At 38.1% G+C, this 12,360-nt stretch overlaps 1 protein-coding gene across 2 annotated transcripts in view; it reads right to left on the bottom strand.

Moving 5' to 3' along the window:
• HisT (Histamine transporter) overlaps positions 1–12,360 on the bottom strand; it is a 77,901-nt gene that overhangs the window by 34,285 nt on the left and 31,256 nt on the right. The gene's annotated exons all lie outside the window — the stretch shown is intronic.

Here is a 12,360-nt window from a genome sequence, read left to right as displayed (position 1 = left end):
TGACTTTCTGTTTGTGTCTTCGCACACATCACCATCATGAATTATTTTATTACCTTATTATAAATATTACGCTTATCTCCGTTTAAGGGAACGGTTCGAAAATACTGTACCTTGTTAATGTTTTCAGGATTTGTAGACATCTTCAAATAACAGTCTATCCTTTCTTTATCCATGCATCCACTACTTATTCTGTTAATCGTTTTTTTTCTAGGTCAATGTCTGAACCTCTTACGAGGTCAAATAATAATGGAAACTAAACAATTATCCTCAGAAACGGCACGTTAACTACAATCCCAAATTCCAAGTGTCTTATCGGAAGTGCACGCGACAATGACAAACATACAAAGACCTCCAACACAAAGTATTTTAATATGGATGCAGACTTCGTTCGAGAATCAATAGTACAGAATTCGACTAAAGTGTCCATGTGGTCATTTATCTCATCTCCAACACATATATTGCCTAGGCAAGTTCGGAAAGATAAAGCCAAACATTATCATTAAGAAGACAAAATCAGTCAGTTTGGGCGGAAACTAATGACCTCGGGGGCCGACCCAGATATCGCAATCAAAGCCGCATCATGGATAATGTCGGGAGACAATAGATTTTTTTCTAGCTCCAAAGGCAGACGAGTATATGTGACCCGATGGAAATTAGTCATCAATCCATCAAAAGCATACATAACTTTATTGTAGTGTTTTGGAAACAACGATGCATAATATTGTTACGCCGATAAGAGTAACGATATCTATCGCCGAATAGTCGATCGAATATCAAAGGATTTAATAGCATCTAGAACACTCGAGAAGTACAACGCCATCTATTGTCAGATAGCGGAAACACGCAATACTCGACTTTGTGGAATATTCTCGACGATTCTAGGGATTTCGTCTCGATTTTAAATGCGTTGCAGAGATGGCACGCAGTTAGTTAGTAATCGGAACTACTCGAAGCGAAACAGAGAACGGATCACCTGAAGCGAACCGGAAGAAGCGAATTGAGAATTTTATAGTGTTTTAAAGTGTTCACTTAGAACTAATACAGTGTTAACTTGTAATTCGGTAGAAATTTTATTTATCTCGAACCCCAGCGCGTAGCACTATACTTCGATGTGTTGTTCGAAATGTCGATACCAATACCAAATAAAACGGACCTTTAATTACAAACATAAATGTCGCGTATTAACCGAAATGTCACTTAAACCAAATAGCCTTTCATCTGTCGAATTATGTGTATTGGTATAACAGTAACTGATCCTTTTCTAATGCGATTTGACTATTCAGGGTACAATTTTAACCATTTAAAGGAAAAATCAAAGCTTAAACAACAACTGTGCGAAATTTTAACTTAATTTCACAAAGAACGTGCATAGACCACGAATAAAGTATATTTTTATTTCGCGTGGCAGTCAGGAGTTTCATTTGGGAGGGTGGAACGGATAGGATTTGCTAATACCTGTCTGGGAGCCGAAGGTAGCCTTTCTTTGCTTGCTGCTTCGCGGATGCATTTATTTACTACCGGATCGAAATCACGACCCACTTAAAGACTCCGGTGAGTATCTCGGCAGGCTGATGTTATGGGTTAGTTTCACGTCGAATTTATTCGGTATCACGGCAATTTCGAAAAGTACTGTTAACAGGATCCCTATGCTTGCTCCTATTGTTAAAGCTGGTGTTATTGGATCAGATGGTTCCGTGAGGACGTAGTCCGTTGCTACTTCAGATTTCCGATCTTTACCGCTACGTACTCAGTCTGGTACTGCATATATTCCAATCGGGTGGTCATTTCAGTGAAGAACTGCTCCTGCTAGAGCCAATTTTAGCGAAGTCTCACTGGCTGAGCCCCGTGAGCTCTCCTACACTCTCGGTGAAACTAGTATAACTAGGGCTACTAAGCCCGAGGGGTTATTACTAGTGTAATAGCTAAGCAAAAAAGGTACGTACTATGATCATAAATTAATTGTGTTTTTCAAGTTAGTTTCACTCAAAACCCATAAATCTACTTTTCCTTAACTTTAATTCACTATTACGTAGAATATTTCGCGTCCCTTAGTAATTTTAATCTGAGCATAAATTACGTACGTAAGGAATTTCTCGTCCTAATAGCGTCGTCTTAGGTAAATCAGTTTCACGCGTAGCGCGTAGCGTGTAGGTGACAAGGCTGTCTCACGTAATGTTATAATATATTATAATATACATAAATGTGCGGAATGTGTAGCCATGTAATAGGTAAGTATTTACTCTCCTATTATGGGTGGTGAAAATATGCGTTATAATCATATGTAATGTGAAATTTTTGAAGTGAAAACTTCTTTAGAATCGTTGTGATTTCAAACCGGATGCAACGGAAAAAACGACAGGTAAGAGACACAAATACAAAAATGTGTAGGATGAAGCCAGCAAAGAATGAGACAGAAATATACATACTATTTAATACAGCGCCATCTGTGAGATTTTTTAATACTAACGTGTGTATGAAAGCTCTTGTAGTGAATTTTAATTTAGGATTATACGTGAAATTAAAATATCAATTCACAGAGGGCGCTACCTTACAATTATTTACTAATGACAAAATTTTACATATACTTAAGACGTTTAGGATAATTGTATTTTAATTTTGGAAGGTTTCACTTCTACCACGTGTGAATTGCACACATGTTGTTTTTTTTTGGAAATTTGGTGTTGGAAGTACTTTGAAGTTGGGTTTATATTTTATCTTATTATCGAAAAATAAAGAGTAAATTACAAAAAACAAAATTACCAATGCAGCTATTTTGTGATAGTGAGAGTTTTTGCAAGGACATACACTAGTATTTTGCATAATTTGGATCGCTAAAGAACTATGCGCTTCGGTTTGAAAAAATGTACTTAGCATCAATACATTGAGGACTTCATCTATACTATTCTAGACTAATGTATAAATCTACAGTGTTTTTTTACGGATGTTCCGTGATAACTACTGAACCATGCATCCGATTGACTTGAAACTTGGTATCCATATAGAAAATACATGTACTTAATGGATAGGCTAATATTTATATGAGTGTCCCTATACCAGTTGCGGGGGCGTTAATGATGAGAATCTTTATGGGGATGAAAAATAATAATATTAATTTTAAATGCCCAGCGAAGCGGACCGGTACAGCTAGTACTGTATAAAAGCAGGCGAACCTTAGCCTCGGCTGCCCATCACTAATAATAAAAGCCTAAACTATTGATAGACTTAAATTCCTAACAGACGTTAAGATGCTTAGTCTGACTTTTTTCTACAATACAATGAATCCAAATAATAATAAATTTTACCAACCTAGCGTAAAAATTCAACAAAACCGTTTACGTTACGATAAGGATTTCTAAAATTGAAAGAGAAAATAATATTTTGCTGTTATATACATCTAACATTATAAACATTACACAAAACTTCATTTTTTTTTATTGCTTAGATGGGTGGACTATCTCACACCCCACCTGGCGTTAAGTGGTTACTGGAGCCCATAGACATCTACAATGTAAATGCGCCACCCACCTCGAGATATAAGTTCTAAGGTCTCAGTATAGTTACAACGGCTACCCCACCCTTCAAACCGAAACGCATTACTGCTTCACGGCAGAAATAGGTGGGGTGGTGGTACCTACCCGTGCGGACTCACAAGAGGTCCTACCACCAGTGAACCATTCGTAGCAAAAAAATATATATATAGAGTTGTATTCATAAAAATAAACGAGTAGGTATGTATTGCAATTGTGTGCGATGTGCAGTCTAGTCTACACATAATTCATCAGTTTCAACAAAATTTCTTGATTTTCAAACAATATTTTTTGAACAATGCAGCAGCTCATTTACATTTCAACAAAGATTTTACGTTAAACGAAAAACTGATCGAGCAGACAACATTGGAAACAAAATGCAACAGCGTGGCGTTGCACGGATCAGCTAAAGGTTTCTTTTCTTCAAAGACACAAAAGAACCACGAGTTTCATATTCAAAAATGTATGTATTGTAAATTTATGTACGATAATTGTATATTTCAACAAAAGTATTTAAATGTTTCGTCATCCTTAGAATTTATTGTTAACAAGATTCGTTTATTTTTAAATTAGATACATCATCATCATCATCGTGCTCTCGTGTCGTGTCCCTTTCAGAGGCACGGAGTCGGCTTCGGGACGAACCTCTTTGCCCGGACATAACCTCCCTACGAAGTGACGAACTCCTTTGCCGGGATATAAACTCCCTACTCTTAATAAAATTCAGACAGACGAAGTATAATTATACTTATGGTTATAATATGTTTCAGGTCAACATGACGGTTGTCAGTGGCAGCTTCACACAGCTACTCCATCGTCAACTTCATTCTTCTTCATGTTCTGTTGTTCACTCTTTTTTTTATAATCATTTAGATACAAAATTATAATGTTGCCCATTGCTGTACATTATACCTTCATTATTTAATGATCTACAAAAGCGGATTACTTTACGTTCCACCCGGTAACCGGATGGCTGGACATCACAAAGCCAACCTACGGACATGAAGTCGGAAGTGTGGTCAGATGACGTATGAGATGTTTTAAACAAAGGCTCCGGCGGAATATTTGTGTAAAGTATTAACGTAGTTCGCGCACCGCATTGAGGTAGGTTTAATTAATTGACAAAGCTATCACCCAATGGTCAAGAAGCGTGGCTCACTCATCACACCTCAAGGCTTAAATCCTCACAAACGTACCAATTTCTCCAACCACATACCTATCTAAAACGTTTTCATGAATGATTTTCACTGCTGAAGGAATAAAATCCTAGAACAAAACATTTTCCCCCAAAAATGAATTTGTATGATAATTGTCGGCATTCGTATGCAACACAATTTTTCCTATTTCTAACGAGAGACGTTGTATCTTGAAGGGTGGAATAAACATTGAACAAAACAATTAGGGACTCAACCTGACGTCACAAGATTCACGACAGCATCTACGTTGTCATATCAATGTCAATGTAATTCACTAACCTACCAGTTGGATAGTGTGTTCGTCTATCCATCCAAAGAAAAAAAATATTAATTGCGGTACAAATATTTAACACTCCAGTTGAAGGGGAAAAGCAGTCACACGCTGACCCTGAATAAAGATCAGCCCGTTGCCATAGCGAGGGGGAGCCGTTGAATGGTTTCAATTGACCGGGAAGCTAGGTTAAGAATATTTTAATACCAAGCGAGGGGACAGGATTTATTGATCATTTACAATCTTGCTTTAGTTTCAACACTATCAAGAATCAAAAGTTAGAGAATCAGGAAGACTGAATGAGCAATTCAAAATACGTCCTGCTACAGTTCGTAATCCATGGTGAGTGTGAGGAAGAAGGAGTGTTTCGTGACTGTCAAACCTGCTCCTATCGTTTGGAAAAACCTGGAAGCCGTAGTTCGTAATTCGCGCGTAATTCGTTTCCAAATGATTCTTGTCCATGTTGTTTATTTGTTTTTTGGTGTATAATAAAGAATACTCTCTCTCTCTCTCTCAGCCTCGCTCGTCTTGAGCAGCTGTATCAAATTCGTCAGAGGATGAAGAGGAAGTATCAAATAGAGATTTCGTGAAAATTTTCAGTTAAGTGAGATGCCATAACCTACATAAGTGAAATAACTTGTAATAGTGAATTTTTTTTTTTTAAACTAGCTGACCCGGCTGACTTCGTAGTGCCTCAATCGATAAATAAAAGACCTAAACTTTTGTATAAAATAAACTTAAAACAAACTTAAGGAATCCATCCGACGGGGGACACATCAAAGGAAAAGCAAAATTGTTATTTTTATTTAATTCCGAGTATTTTTATATTTATCTACCTTTTAAACCTTCTCTGGACTTCCACTAATAATTCAAGACCAAAATTAGCCAAATCGGTTCAGCCGTTCTCGAGTTTTAGCGCGACTAACGAACAGCAATTCATTTTTATATAAATATACAGAAGAAGAAAATAGAAGAAGAAGATAGATTATTGAAATAGTATTAATTCTAAGTCAACGTGGCCTAAATTATAAGACGCTCGGTGCATTCGTATTAATCGATGCAATGGTATTCGAATCCCGCAAAACGGATACCATTTTTTCTAATTTAATACATACTACGACGTAAAAACGAAAAACCCGAGGAAACCCAATTTATAATAAGTAGAACGGTCCAGCAATAAGATGTATGTCACGAACTATAAGCAGTCTAAAACGATACGTCCTGTTACTTTAACTAGAGGTCCCACAGTAGTCGAAATTCGACTATAATTAATTGGAATTGTAAGTTTGTACACTATAATGATTGTATTTTATACTTCTATAATCACAAATTTCCCCAAGACTACACTATAAAAAATATTAACAAACAATATTTAATCTATTCTCAATTTGACAACAGACGCCAAGAACAAAATTTTGACAATAAATAGTATGCAGGCGTGTGTGCGTCTAATACATGGTATGTAGTGTGTGTAATGTTTTCTTTATTGATTTAATGTATCTTTTATGCATTATTTTGAAAAAATATTAGCTTTGTGCACTTCTTCTCTATATTCTCTATAAGTGTGCAAAATTTCATACTCCTCCGTTCGCGCAATTTTCGTAAAAAGGGATACAAAGTTTTTGCTTCACGTATTAATATTTAATATAGATATTGACATTTCTTAAATAACAACCTAACTAGGTATTACTGTAAATTTTTGAGACAAACAAGCGAATCTGGTCATGGCCTCAAGCCTATTTGCATACCGTCATCGCGTATTTAACACACCGAGATGCGCATTACTTATCTAAATAACCAGTACTGCTATATCTTAAAATAGCAAAACGCTGGATACGCAAATATTTATAAAATTACAATTACGATGTCACCACTAATCTTAGCGTTATCTTTATTGAATGCAATGAACATACGTGCTTTGAGTCTTTCATATGCTCTCGTGTCCAAGTCGACTATGTAAACTAAACATAATACAGTTACTTTTGAATATATTTTTTTGCTCTGGACGACGTAAGTAACTACTGGGTCGTTTTCAAATTTGGGGCCAAAAGCGAATTATTTGATTTAATTCTCATAACCTTAATATTACCGTAATTATAAGTACAGTAAATTTGTTGTCATGACAACAGGCACGTGGTCCTATAACAATATACATATTCGTAAACACTTTTATATCAGGAGTTAATCACATATAATATTATCAATGAATGAATGATGGACTTGATTGTGATGAAGCATTTTTTATTCTGAACATGCCTAAATACGAAAAATAATGGAAAATTAGGGAAAGTTTAAATTCACGAAATCGTTACTTTTTCGGCCGCAAAATTTAAAACGACCCGACTAAGGTTTTCACTGGAGAATGATAGCAGTGTTCTCAGAGTATTATGTATAGAGTATATTGCAAGGCGCACTATGAGTCTCCGCGTAGGCTAGCATCGCTATCTTGCCGGTTTCCGCTTTCCCGTTTGAGGTTTATGTTAATTAGGGCTCGACCTCATAGCTGAGTTTGGGAGGTAGCATTCACGTTTTATTTTGTTATGAGTGTGCAGGTTTTAACGACGGAGGGAAGATCTTCTTTTTTTATTACTTAGATGGGTGGACGAGCTCACAGCCCACCTGATGTTAAGTGGTTACTGGAGCCCATAGACATCTACAACGTAAAATGCGCCACCCACTTTGAGATATAAGTTCTAAGGTCTCAAGTATAGTTACAACGACTGCCCTGCCCTTCAAACCGAAACGCATTACTGCTTCACGGCAGAAATAGGCAGGGTGGTGGTACCTACCCGCGCGGATTCACAAGAGGTCCTACCACCAGTACTAATATTCGAAATGTTTGTTCGGGACTTGTATAAATATATGCAAGCTTATCTTGAAAATGTCGTAAGCGAGATTCAGGCATGTGTCAAATATCTTGTGTTATATGATGGCTACCCGGCACAATGAATAATACATGTCACTTAACACCAAACAGGCCGTGAGTACCTACAGCTAGCAAAACGAATAAAAACCCTTTAATTTATTAAATTAAAGATTAGGGCAAGTGGTTATTCGAACTATAGTTCGAACTATAGTTTATAGTTTTGACGACCGTCTGGTGTAATGGTAAGTGACATGGTCACTACACAAGGGGGTCGCGGGTTCGAATCCCGCCAAGGGAAGATATTTGTATGATAAATATAATTGTCTTTTCCAGGGTTATGGATGTATATTAAATATATGTAGGTGTATAATAAAAATCTTACATTTATTTCCGTTATCTGGTACCTGTAACACAAGTTCTTTACGAACTTATCACGGGACCAGTTAACGTGGCGTGATTGTTAGTAAATATTTATTTATTATTTATTTATTATTATTATAGTGCCAGTCGTGTCGTGACGCTACCAGTGCAGCTCGATAAACCAATAATTTGAAAGCGACGAGAACTTAATTAATGTTTATCTTTGGGTGTAAATAGCTGTATCGATTAAAAACACCTTTACGTTTTATCGTTTTGTTTATTCACTGTAAACTAATGGTTTTTTTTTGTTTTTTTTTGTTTTCAGCGCATGCTGGTGAATGGTTGCCGTCGCCCATAGACTTCAGCAATGCCAGGGGCAGAGCCAAGCCGCTGCCTACCGTTAAGTACTCTCCACAAGCCTCGTTTGAAGAAGGTCATGTTCTCGGGAAACACCGTGGAGGAGAGCTCATTCCAAAGCCGGATGGTACGTGGCAAAAATGATCTCTGGAAAAGCACTGTGGATGACCGCAGTGGCTCCAGGTAGTATGGATGAACTCTACTCCGATGGCGAGCGGTGCGATGGTAAAAACAAGTGTTCGGCCAATAATTGAATTCCAACCGAAGTCGCTGATACCTTAAGGTTTCAATTCAGATAATTTATAACATTGGGCAGTAGCGTTCTCCAAGGTAATAATAATAACGTGAAAACAAATCACGCACGGTCATCCGGCCCCAAATAAGGATTCCCTGTGTTATGTCTACCAGAGACTGACATACATACTTATATATTATACATATATAGATTATAAACAACCACATAAAGAGCGAACAAACCTTCATCACACGAATGCTTGCCCGATGTGGGAATCGAACTCATGACCCTCGGCGCAACAGTCAGGGCAGCTAACTACTGCGCCACCGAGTCAATCGTAATAGTGATCGTTGTCCATAAACAACTTAATGTACCTAACAAACCTGATTTGAAGAGGGGCATATCGTGGGACTGATTATGTGTTCTGTGTTGTCAACGGCTTCATTGGCGGAAAAAGTTTCCTTATTGAATTGATACACCTTTTAAAGCTACGAGTTTTTTATTTATACTTATTAGTTTATTAACTAGTACTCACACAAACCTAACAGCTTAAAACAAATACAATGTATCGTCACATACAATTTACTGGTGGAAGGACCTCTTGTGAGTCCGCACGGGTAGGTACCATCGCCCCGCCTATTTCTGCCGTGATACAGTAATGCGTTTCGGTTTCAAGGGTGGGGTAGCCGTTGTAACTATACTGAGACCTTAGAACTTATGTCTCAAGGTGGGTGGCGCATTTACGTTGTAGATGTCTATGGGCTCCAGTAATCACTTAACACAAGGTGGGCTGTGAGCTAGTCCACCCATCTAAGCAATAAAAAAAAAATGGAAGGCCGTAACTACCTACATTGTATTAAAAAACGGATAATAATTTCTTAAAACGTTCTTGCTCTTTGGACTGGTTTCGACAGTAAACGCTAACAACAATGCAAGACTGATTTACATCGACTAAGCACGGGTTAATTGAGTGTGCGCGCGGAGAATTTGTGATGCCTCACGTGTCATCGCCTTCTTCCTGCCTTCTCTGAGCGAATCACGTGTTACGATATATTTTTTTATTGTTTTTTTTATGTTGCTTAAATGAGTTGACATCTACAAGGTAAGTATCTTATTTATTTTTATTGCCTAGATGGGTGGACGAGCTCTTAGCCCACCTGGTGTTAAGCGGTTACTGGAGCCAATAGACATCTACAACGTAAATACGCCAAATACCTTGAAATATAAGTTCTAAGATCTCAGTATAGTTACAACGGCTGCCCCATCCTTCAAACCGAAACGCATTACTGCTTCACAGCAGAAATGGGCAGGGTGGTGGCACCTACCCGTGCGGACTCACAAGAAATCCTACCACCAGTACGTTTTAAGGTCTCAGTTTTTATAGTATAACCGCTAATCCACCTTTCAAGCCATTACTGCTTCACGGCAGAAATAAGAGATACATAGAGAAATAAGAAGTCCTACCACCTGTGATTCCGCAATTTATTGTTTTGCGGGTTTGATTTTTATTACACGATATTATTCCTTCACCGTGGAAGTAAATCGTGAACATTTGATAAGTACATATTTCATTAGAAAAATTGGTACCCGCCTGCGGGATTCGAACACCGGTGCATCGCTCGATACGAATACACCGGACGTCTTATCCTTTAGGCCACGACGACTTCCCTAGTGGCTATTTGGCTAGAGAGATTGTAAGGTCTTTTAACCATCTAGGGTATAAGGCATATAATAAATACGAAATTATACGTATTATTTATGATATCACACATTCCCATACCATGTACGGGCAAACATACATTTATGTTTGTTATTCAATCGCGCAAAATGCCAGATTGGGTTAGATGAAATTTCGCATATTTATTACGCTGGTCATACCGGTTAGATCTATCTGCAATATAAAATAATACAATATAATATTTCAGTTTCATTGATTACCATTTTTCCGCAAAAATCGTGTCTAAAACTCGACAGCTTAAAAAAAAACTGTCTATAATAATAATATCATTAACTTATACTGGTCTTAAACAGATAGATCCGTTCATTTGGTGTTGTGGCAAAAACTTTCTATTATAAATAAATTTGGCAATCGGTGTCAAACATCATTTTCTACGACCGTATAAATATTTCGCACGTTATAATGTTCCGTTTCCTACATAATCATATTACAAATTTAATAGTAAATTTGTGGATTTATTAGTTGTGACATCTTCCCGAAAACTCAGTTTTCAAATTCATCATTTCGATTTGCTACTGTAATTGTTATGTATTAGAGGTATCATTATTCTACGTAACACGTCATAACGGATCCTCCTGATCCATTAACGGTCCTTTTAGGTACCTACCACAAGCACCGGTTACCGTCCTCGTCGAACCATTCGCTTGCGACGAAGGGCTCGACGAGCGAATTAACCCATAGACACAGCCCACTGAGTTTCTCGCCGGATCTTCCCAGTGAGTCGCGTTTCCGATCCGGTGGTAGATTCTGTGAAGCACTGCTCTTGCTAGGGTCAGTGCTAGCATCACTCCGGTTTGAGCCCCGTGAGCTCACCTACTAGCTAAGGTTACGCTGATATAGCCTCTCAAGGCTATCAGCATAAGGTGCGCGGAAAATTTGTGATGCCTCACGTGTCATCGCCTTCTTCCTGCCTTCTCTGAGCGAATCACGTGTTACGATATTTTTTAATGTTTTTTTTTGTTGCATAAATAGGTGGACATGTACAACGAAAGTTTTTTTTTATTGTCTAGATGGGTAGACGAGCTCACAGCCCACCTGGTGTTAAGTGGTAGCTGGAGCCCATAGACATCTACAACGTAAATGCGCCACCCACCTTGAGATATAAGTTCTAAAGTCTCAATATGCCCCGCCCCGCCTTTCAAACTGAAATGCATTATTGCTTCACGGCAGAAATAAGCGGGGTGGTGGTACCTACCCGTACTGTCTCACAAGAGGTCCTAGCACCGGTGAGCCTGTGATTCTACGAAGCACTGCAGAATCTACCAGCGGATCGGAAACGGGACCCACCTAACCTAAGCATCAGTCCGCTGAGCTTCTCGCTGGATCTTCTCAGCAGGTTACGATTCCGATCCGGTAATAGATTCATTCGCGAAGCAGCTAATCATGACTTGTTAGGTCTCATTTGGAGACGCTCGGACAGCTGTTAGCAAATCTCACCCCTCCTGACTGAGCCGTTGCCCCCCACATGTCCTGGTGAAACTGGAAAGGCCTCAGGTTCACCAGCGATCGTTCCTTTACAAAAAAAAAAGGAAACGCGACCCACTGAGAACATCAGGCGAGATCGAGGGCTCATCCAAGCTATCAAAATCAATGAAAAAAAGTATGTATTTATATCAACATTTCTAAGCTAATTCTTTGAGAGAAGAGAAGGAAGACTAACATCGTTGGTAAACACTAATGAAGTTTAGGTCAACATACTTCTGTAGGGTATTCGAAGGATAACTGAAATGAAATTTCCAAACAATTTGAATCAAAACATTGTTTTTTTGTATCAACGTTATTATTTATAAGCCTTATTTTTGTATAGCTT

Source organism: Bombyx mandarina, chromosome 05, assembly GCF_030267445.1.
Source record: "Bombyx mandarina strain Sakado chromosome 05, ASM3026744v2".
NCBI lineage: Eukaryota > Metazoa > Arthropoda > Insecta > Lepidoptera > Bombycidae > Bombyx > Bombyx mandarina.
This window is presented reverse-complemented; position numbering and strand designations above follow the sequence as displayed.